At 39.9% G+C, this 8,251-nt stretch overlaps 1 long non-coding RNA gene across 1 annotated transcript; it reads left to right on the top strand.

The window, feature by feature from the left end:
- The first annotated feature begins 514 nt into the window (after positions 1 to 514).
- Positions 515 to 7,358, top strand: LOC104915308. The gene is made up of 3 exons (XR_796322.2): positions 515 to 577; positions 5,388 to 5,483; positions 6,253 to 7,358. It is a non-coding gene; the product is annotated as an uncharacterized LOC104915308 (long non-coding RNA).
- Positions 7,359 to 8,251: the final 893 nt, after the last annotated feature.

Below are 8,251 nucleotides of genomic sequence, written 5' to 3'. Positions count from 1 at the left end.
ATCGCTCAACGGGTGTAGATAGATGTTTCTCAAGCCAATGTAATCTATTTAATAAATTGTGTGAATGAATAAGAACAAGATTTTCCAACTATTATGGATGTTTCTGGTTTGATGGACATTACCAGTAAAAGCTAAGCAAGAAATGAAATACTGGGAAGTACTGAAATGAAGAATTTTTTTTTTTTAATTTTTTTCTTCTATTTTAATGTGAGGTACAATATGTAGGATATTACACAATACAGAAGACTGTTGAAAAGATCAGCACATTTCCTGAGTACGCATGTAATAGAGCAAAATTTTCCAGCAACCATGAAACAATGCATACATGATTTAATTCATGTTCACACAGTGATTTGGTTCTTGGTATTTGAACATAGAGAAACATCAAATATTTTATAACACTGGAAATCAGCTAAGAAATTGTAAATGAGAGATACAGATGTTTTAATGATCCATTGAACTTTGGTCTCAGCATGTGAGGGAATGGACAGAATTGATCTTTCTTATCTCTCCACTTTGTCCATAACAAATCCCAGAGATTTTTACTGAGCTACTGTTTATTAGAAGCTGCAAAAAGGTGGGTAAGACTTATTTATTTTCTAACATTTGGAGGTATGGGATAGATAAGTGTGCAGTGAGGTGGACAGAGAACTGACAGACTGGCAGAGCTTAGAGTGTGTGATGAAAATCAGAATCCAGCTGGAGGCCTGTAGCTCAGGGGTTGGTACTGGGTCTGGTCTTGTTCAGCGTCTTCATCAGTGATCTGGATGAAGGGGTGGAGTCCTCCTACAGTGTATCTGCTGATCATACATAGTTAGGTGGAGTGGCTGACACACGAGAAAGCTGTGCTGCTGTTCAGCAAGTTCTGGGCAGGCTGGAGAGCTGGGCAGAAAGGTTCAACAATGGCAAATGTAAAATGCTACACTTTGGGAGGAAAAGCCCCACACATCAGTACAGGTTAGGGGCTGATCTGCTGGAAAGGAGCTCTGCCTATGTGTCCTGGTGGACAGTAAATTGGCCCTGAGCCAGCAGTGGGCCCTCTTGGCCATGAAGGCCAGTGGTATTCTGGGGTGCATTAAGGAGAGCATGGCCAGCAGAGTGAGAGGTGATTCTCCCCCTCTCCGCCCTCATGAGGCCATCTCTGGTGTACTGTGTTTCCTCAGGGTACTCCACTCTCTGACCTGATAGTCTCGACTGGAGTGTGGACAGAACCCCCCACAATTCAGGAGGACGCAGTCAGAGACCTGCTATTCCACCTGGACTGTCACAAGTCCATGGGGCTGGAGAGAGTTCACCTGAGAGATCTGAGGGAACTGACGGAGGTGATAGCCGAGCCACTCGCCATTATCTATCAGCGCTCTTTGTTGACTGGTGAGGTCCCAGAAGACTGGAGGCTTGCCAATGTGACTGCCACCTACAAGAAGGGTTGTAAGGAGGATCCGGGGAACTACAGGCCTGCTAGCCTGAGCTCAGTGCCAGAGAAGGTTATGGAGCAGATTGTCTTGAGGGAAATCATGTGGCCTGTGTGGGACAACCAGAGGATCAGGCCTAGCCAGCATGGGTTCACCAAGCGCAGGTCCTGCTTGACCAAGCTGATCTCTTTCTATGATCTAGTGACCCGTCTGGTTGATGAGGGAAAGGCTGTTGACGTATGCCTAGACTTCAGCAAAGCCTTTGACACTGTCTCCCACAGTATTCTCCTGCAGAAGCTGGCAGCCCATGGCTTGGACGGGTACGCTCTTAGCTGGATAAGGAGGTGGCTGGAAGGCCAGGCACAGAGAGTAGTAGTGAATGGAGCTAAATCCAGCTGGCGACCTGTCACGAGTGGTGTTTACCAGGGGTCGGGGCCTGTCCTTTTCAATATCTTTATTAATGACTTGGATGACGGCAATTGAGTGCACCCTCAATAAGTTTGCAGATGACACCAAGTTGATTGGAAGTGTCGATCTACCTGGGGGTAGCAAGGCCCTACAGAGGGATCTGGACAGGCTGGATAGCTGGGCTGAAGCCAATGGGATGAGGTTCGACAAGACCAAATGCTGGGTCCTGCACTTTGGCCGCTACAACCCCAGGCAATGTTACAGGCTTGGGGCAGAGTGGCTGGAAGACTGTGTAAAGGAAATGGACCTGGGGGTATTGATTGACACTGGGCTGAACATGAGCCAGCAGTATGCCCGGGTGCCCAAGCAGGCCAATGGCATAGAATCATAGAATCACAAGGTTGGAAACGACCTATAAGATCATCTAGTCCAACTGTCTTCTCATTACCACTGCTACCACAGTGCATCCTGGCTTGCATCAGGAATGGTGTTGCCAGCAGAAATAGGGAAGTGATTGTCCCCCTGTACTCAGCTCTGGTGAGGCTGCACCTCCAGTACTGTGTCCAGCTTTGGGCCCCTCACTGCAAGGAAGACATTGAGGCCCTGGAGCGGGTTCAAAGAAGGGCAATGAAGCTGGTGACCGGTCTGAAGCACAGGCCTTATGAGGAGCATCTGAAGGAGCTGGGATTGTTCAGTCTGGAGAAGAGGAGGCTCAGGGGAGACCTTATTATTCTCTATATCTATCTGAAGGGAGGTTGTAGTGAGATGTGGGTCAGCCTCTTTTCTCGTGTAACCAGTGATAGGACTAGAGGGAATGGCTTAAAGCTGCACCAGGAGAGATTAAGCTGGACATTAGGAAATACTACTTTTCTGAAAGAGTGGTCAGGCACTGGAAAGGGCTGCCCAGGAAGGTGGTGGAATCACCGACCCTGGAGGTGTTCAAGGAAGTTTGGATTTTGCGAGGAACATGGTTTAGTGAGAACTATTGGTGATAGGTGGATGGTTGGACTGGATGATCTTGAAGGTCTTTTTCAACCTTGGTTAATCTGTGATTCTATGATTCTGTGATTCCAAGATCTAGACTGGAAAGACTGAAAGGAGATCTTATCAATACTTAAAAATATCTAAAGGATGCAATTCAAGCTCATGGTACAAAGCCTTCTTCTGTGTTACCCAATGACAGAACAAAGGGGAATGGGGAGAAATGGGACCATGACAAGTTCCATACCAACATGAGAAAGAGCTTCAAGGTTTTGAGGGTGACAAAGCATTGGAACAGACTGCCTAGAGGTTGTGGAATGTTCTCTGGAGGTGTTCACAATTCTCCTAGACACTTTCCCGGGCAACCTACAGTAGGGAAACTTTTTTAGCAGGGAGACTGGACTGTATGATCTCCAGAGGTCCCTTCCAACTCCTTATTCTTAGTGATTCTTAGTGATTTTCACCAATCAGTTATTTTGTTGTTTGGATTTAAATATTAATATTCTTATTATTAATAGTAATTCTTAGTTTCATCTGGGAGGAGGCCTAAAGATGGGACTTAGTCATTTTCATTTTCCTTATCTTAATTTTTTTCTTTTCTCTTTTATGACAACAAAGAAAATGAAGTAGAGGAAAAGTTGAAACCGGGAAAATACCCTTATGTACAGAAAAACTTTAAACACAGAAGACTGTGTGTCTGTTCTTGTAAGAAGGGTATTTGGTATTTTAAACCTTCCTCCTCCCATTTAAATGAGGACATTTTTCTCAGCTATTATTTACAAACACCTGTATCCAGCAAGACATTTTGATTTCTGATCCAGTTTTAAATATTTTTATGAGCGTAGGAGGTGGGTAGAGGAGGGTATAAATCATCTTGATTCACTATGCATATCTCAGCAAAAATGAACTTTTAAGAAAGATGAGGAACCTGGGTAAGGAAGGGAATACATAGGGGAGTAAAGGAAGGTGAAAACAAGTAAAGGAGACTGTAATGAAAGTGCAATTATGTGAGAAATTGACAAATGTATTGTACTTACACAAGCTGATGACAAGAAACACTTAAATACCGCCATGTCCATAGTTGTTCTAAAATAATGTGTACTATATGAAAATATTCATTGGACAAGAATTCAAAATACTCTGGTTCATCAATATTGATGCCATGTCAATTTTTTTTTTCTCATAAAGAGCATCAATGTAACTTTGTTCTCATATGTCAAACAGATATGCTTCATTATGCATCTAAAAACAACAAAATAATCTGTGCAAGCTGTGAAATTGCCAGTTATGAAATGCTTGCACAGTGTTTTCACAAAATATGAAAATATATCAGTTACACAAGTGGTTGTGCAACCTCAGATAGCTTTTTGGACCTAGAATGTCTTCAGATAGCTGAAGAGGAGGCAGAGATTACTAAAAGAAACTGCATTACATATTTGTAATGTACCATTCAAGGCCATACATCATTAAATATAAATTCTGAAAGGATTCGTAACTTCTTGGATGTCAAGGAAGTCTTTAGGAACTAAAGGTTCATTCCATAGACAAATTGTGTTTAATAAATGGTAGTCTGCAAGTTTGAGCATTTTCTCAATCCAAGATTCAATTTGTAAGAACATAACGCAGAGTTCCAAGAACAGTTCCAACAGAAGCACAGAATGTTCCTACAGAAAAACATGACATTACTCATTTCCTTCTGTGTTGTCTTTTCTTTAATAATTCCACCTGATATTCAGGGTCTCAGGCTCCAAAAGAATATTAAATAGATATTTACTTTACTTAGGTGTCACTGACAGAGCTTTTTAAGCAGTGTGGTTGAAAAATCCATTAATACTTCATTCAGAGCTTAAGAATACAATTTCTGAGTCCTTTCTTTGGATTCTTTGTATCCTTTGAAAAAAAATTATAAATGTTGTAAATAACATAAGTTTTTATGATTTGAGTTATTTGTGTACTTCTTCATAAAGAAATGAGCCATGAGTCCAGACACTTCACTCCAATAACAAAATTCCCTTTGGCTTAATGGAAAAAGCTGCTTCTAAAAAGATAAAAGTCATGTGGAACTACCCATTATAAAGTAATTTACTGGGAAGTTACTGAGATTTAAATATCTTACAGTTCTTTCCTGTGGTTAGCATGATCCATGAAATGATTGCAGAATCCATACTATGCCCTGGGAAAGAGCACGGTAGGATAACAAACAATGAGGAAATCCTGCAGAGATGTTAAAATTTACAGACTTCCTAGTAAGAATGCACTGTGATAGAAGGACATTATCTAGCACACAAAATAGGTAAATATCATTCTGTCTGTGCTTGCAAAAAGAAAGTGGACCAATTTATCGTAGAAAACTAGCCCCAACTGTTTTAAGACAGCTTTATTGTGCTTTTTTTTTCACCAGCCTTCCACTATATTTATGATGATAATGCCATTAACCCCAACAGCAATTAGCATTATATTACTGATGTGTATTTCCACCTGCAAAATAAATTTTAGGCTTTCTTTGGGTTTGCTTTGAGTGCTATGAGAAAAAAATGCTCACTCCATTTTTTCCCTTTGCTCTGCATTGGCTTTTCTTCACAACAGACATATTTCCTTCAGCTGAAGAATCGCATTTTAACCTCCGAGGAGATTACTGTGTGTGTGCTGGGAGCTATTGCAGCCTTGTAGAGTGCTGTGCTGGTAAGTCTCTGTTTTCAGAGATGTTCAAAATAGGCAGTGTACCTTACTCGGCGAAGTCACTTTGAAAATCTCAGGCTGTACTATTAGTGATCTTTTGTGTTGGCTCTCTCCTTGTAATTGGCCATGTCTGCAGGAAGCAGCCTGGCTCTTACTCATGTTGCTGTTTGTAGCTGCTGCATTTAATACTTCAAAGAAACCAGAACTACCCCATGGATCACTGATAAATCCGCTCCAAGTTGAGGGTGCAAAGGTCTTTTCTGATGTTTCTTTCTTTTCTTTTTTTTTTCTTCTTTTTTTTTTTTTTCCTGTTTGTATGAAGAAGCTTATTCTGACGGTCGTGCTACTTCTCTCATCAACCCTAGGGAAAATCAAATGAGGCAAAAATGTGCCATGCAGGTCAGAAATACTCTGCTTTTTAATTGAAATATAGCACAAATGAGAGGAGAATTAAAGCTGCCAAGAAATAAACAGTTCACTTGAGAGCTGTAAGAAACAAGTAGTTTCAAAATACGGGAAGAAATCCAGCGTTTCATCCACAAAATGGAAAAACCCAAGATCTAAACATCCCATTATTAAAGAAGCAGTATTTTGAAAAAGCACATATGCTGGAGGGATGGCAAAATAACCTATTGACATCCCTGCATTTTGCCTAGCCTTATGAGAGGTGGGTACTTAAAAGGGTCTAACAGACATCACTGCACAAACAATTTGCAGGTACTGATTCAAAAACTAGACTTCAATTTAGCATCGTTATTATTTCTTTTCCCAGGAATTTCATTTTGACCTTGCTGTTGACCAGCAGTACTCATCACAGATGGGCTTGAAACATAAAATAAAAAGGAATGCACATTTATTTTGGTATGGTAGTTCAATTCAAATATGATGCTTTGTTCCAGTAAAATGGTGTTTGGTGTCATTTTTATTTCTGATTCACAAATAACCTTATTGAGCATTTGTTGGAGAGGTCAAAGAAATGAACAAAATTTGTTGTGTGAACAATAAAAATGCCTGCAATAGTTTCAGGTGGAATATTTCCATGAGAGAAATGCTACTGATGTATAGCATTCCTGACAAAAGTATTTATGCCTTGTCCTACATTAATGCTTGGGGTAAATCAGTTCGGAGTGTATCCCCCTTATTCAGCCCTAAGATGATTCTTCACTTTGATATGGTCTATTGTGCTAGAGATTACTGAAGTAGCCACTCTTTTACATGTTGGAAAATAACCCCATCCAAAAAAAGGAAAGCATACTGAATAGTAGGTGAGTGTCATTTTGCTTTGATCCTTCCCATAAACAAATCTCAGCAGTTAGGATGATGCTCTGTGTTAGAAAACAAAAACTCCACAGTTTCCTATCATATCTATCCCCTGAAAAAAATGAAAGACAAATTATGGATAGCATACATATGGACTTTTCCTGCACCTTCCCAGGGGAGCAGCTCTTTGCTTCAAGCTTCTCATCAAAACAGCCAGAAGAATGGTAAAGAGAAAAAAATGGGAAACTCACAGAGACATAATTAGATCACTTTTCTACATTACACATGTATAAATGCTGGTATTCTATGTGTCTATGTATGTTCAAATATATAAATATGTTTCTGAGTCTGTATGTGTGCACACATGTGTGCATCTATATACATTTCCTCAAGGGATGATTTCCACACACGTAGATACTGTTCTAAAATGCATTTTGCTTATTGATTTTCAGTCAGTCTTCATCTAATTAAAGGAGGCATGACTCTCGATCTGAATGTATTTCAGCACTCTATTCCTATTCACATAAATCTTCAATTTTAAGCATAATTTGTGCTCCTGTTGAAACCCATGGGTTTTGATCCCATAATAAATGTCATCCATAAGCTTAAATATGTTTCTGAAATGGCAATACCTTCATCTGAAAAAAATAAATGTTATTAATGCAATGAAAAAGAAAAAGAAAATGAACTGTTATTAAAAACAAACAGAGCTGATATTTATTTATTCTGTGGAATTTACTGTGGAAGAGAACATGAAAAAAAATTCCACAGGCCATTTTTTTCCAATTATAATTGGCTGCTTTGCAAGTAGCTTAACAATATCAAAGGGATTGTTCAGTACTTAAATATCAAATTCAGTTGGGTACTGAAATTTCATCAGAGCTGCTAGGGTAATCACTGAGTAAGATTTAGTGCATTAAAATACACTGACTAGGTGTTCAAATTTGGAGGACAGGCAAAGAGTATGGTTATTTTGCAAAAATGTCGATAGCAGTAGGACTTCTGGGGAGCTCTCCATGGCTAAAAGTGGCTGGCTGGACCATATATGATGATGTTCACACACCTGATAGGACACACAGGTGACACAGCCACAGATTTATAGCAGAGCATGCTCTGCCTGCTCAGGGAAAGGATGAAGATAATACAATAAAGACCAAAATATCTTTAAAGTGAGTTCAGGAGACATTCTGTAACAAAACGTATAGTAGAGGATGTGTTTTACTGGCACTTATTTTGGATGAGGATTGTAACTTACCCATTAAGGCTAAGAACTGGATATTGTCAGACAGTTACAAGGCAAATCGCTCACTGAAGCAGAATACTTACACTGGTTTCTGGTTTTGTGTTCTGGGATATGTAAAAAAAAAAACAACCATCAAGCCAAAGAACGCATCTAGTGATTAAAATATATTAGGCTCTCTTAGGGATTCAAAGAGTTCCCACCTTTATGACCGTCAGCAGATCTCACATCCCTGATTCCAAAGTGCCATCAGTCTGTTGTCATAACACAT

Source organism: Meleagris gallopavo, chromosome Z, assembly GCF_000146605.3.
Source record: "Meleagris gallopavo isolate NT-WF06-2002-E0010 breed Aviagen turkey brand Nicholas breeding stock chromosome Z, Turkey_5.1, whole genome shotgun sequence".
Taxonomy (NCBI): Eukaryota; Metazoa; Chordata; class Aves; order Galliformes; family Phasianidae; genus Meleagris; species Meleagris gallopavo.
The sequence above is the reverse complement of the archived record's forward strand: the minus strand, read 5'-3'. Positions and strand labels throughout refer to the sequence as shown.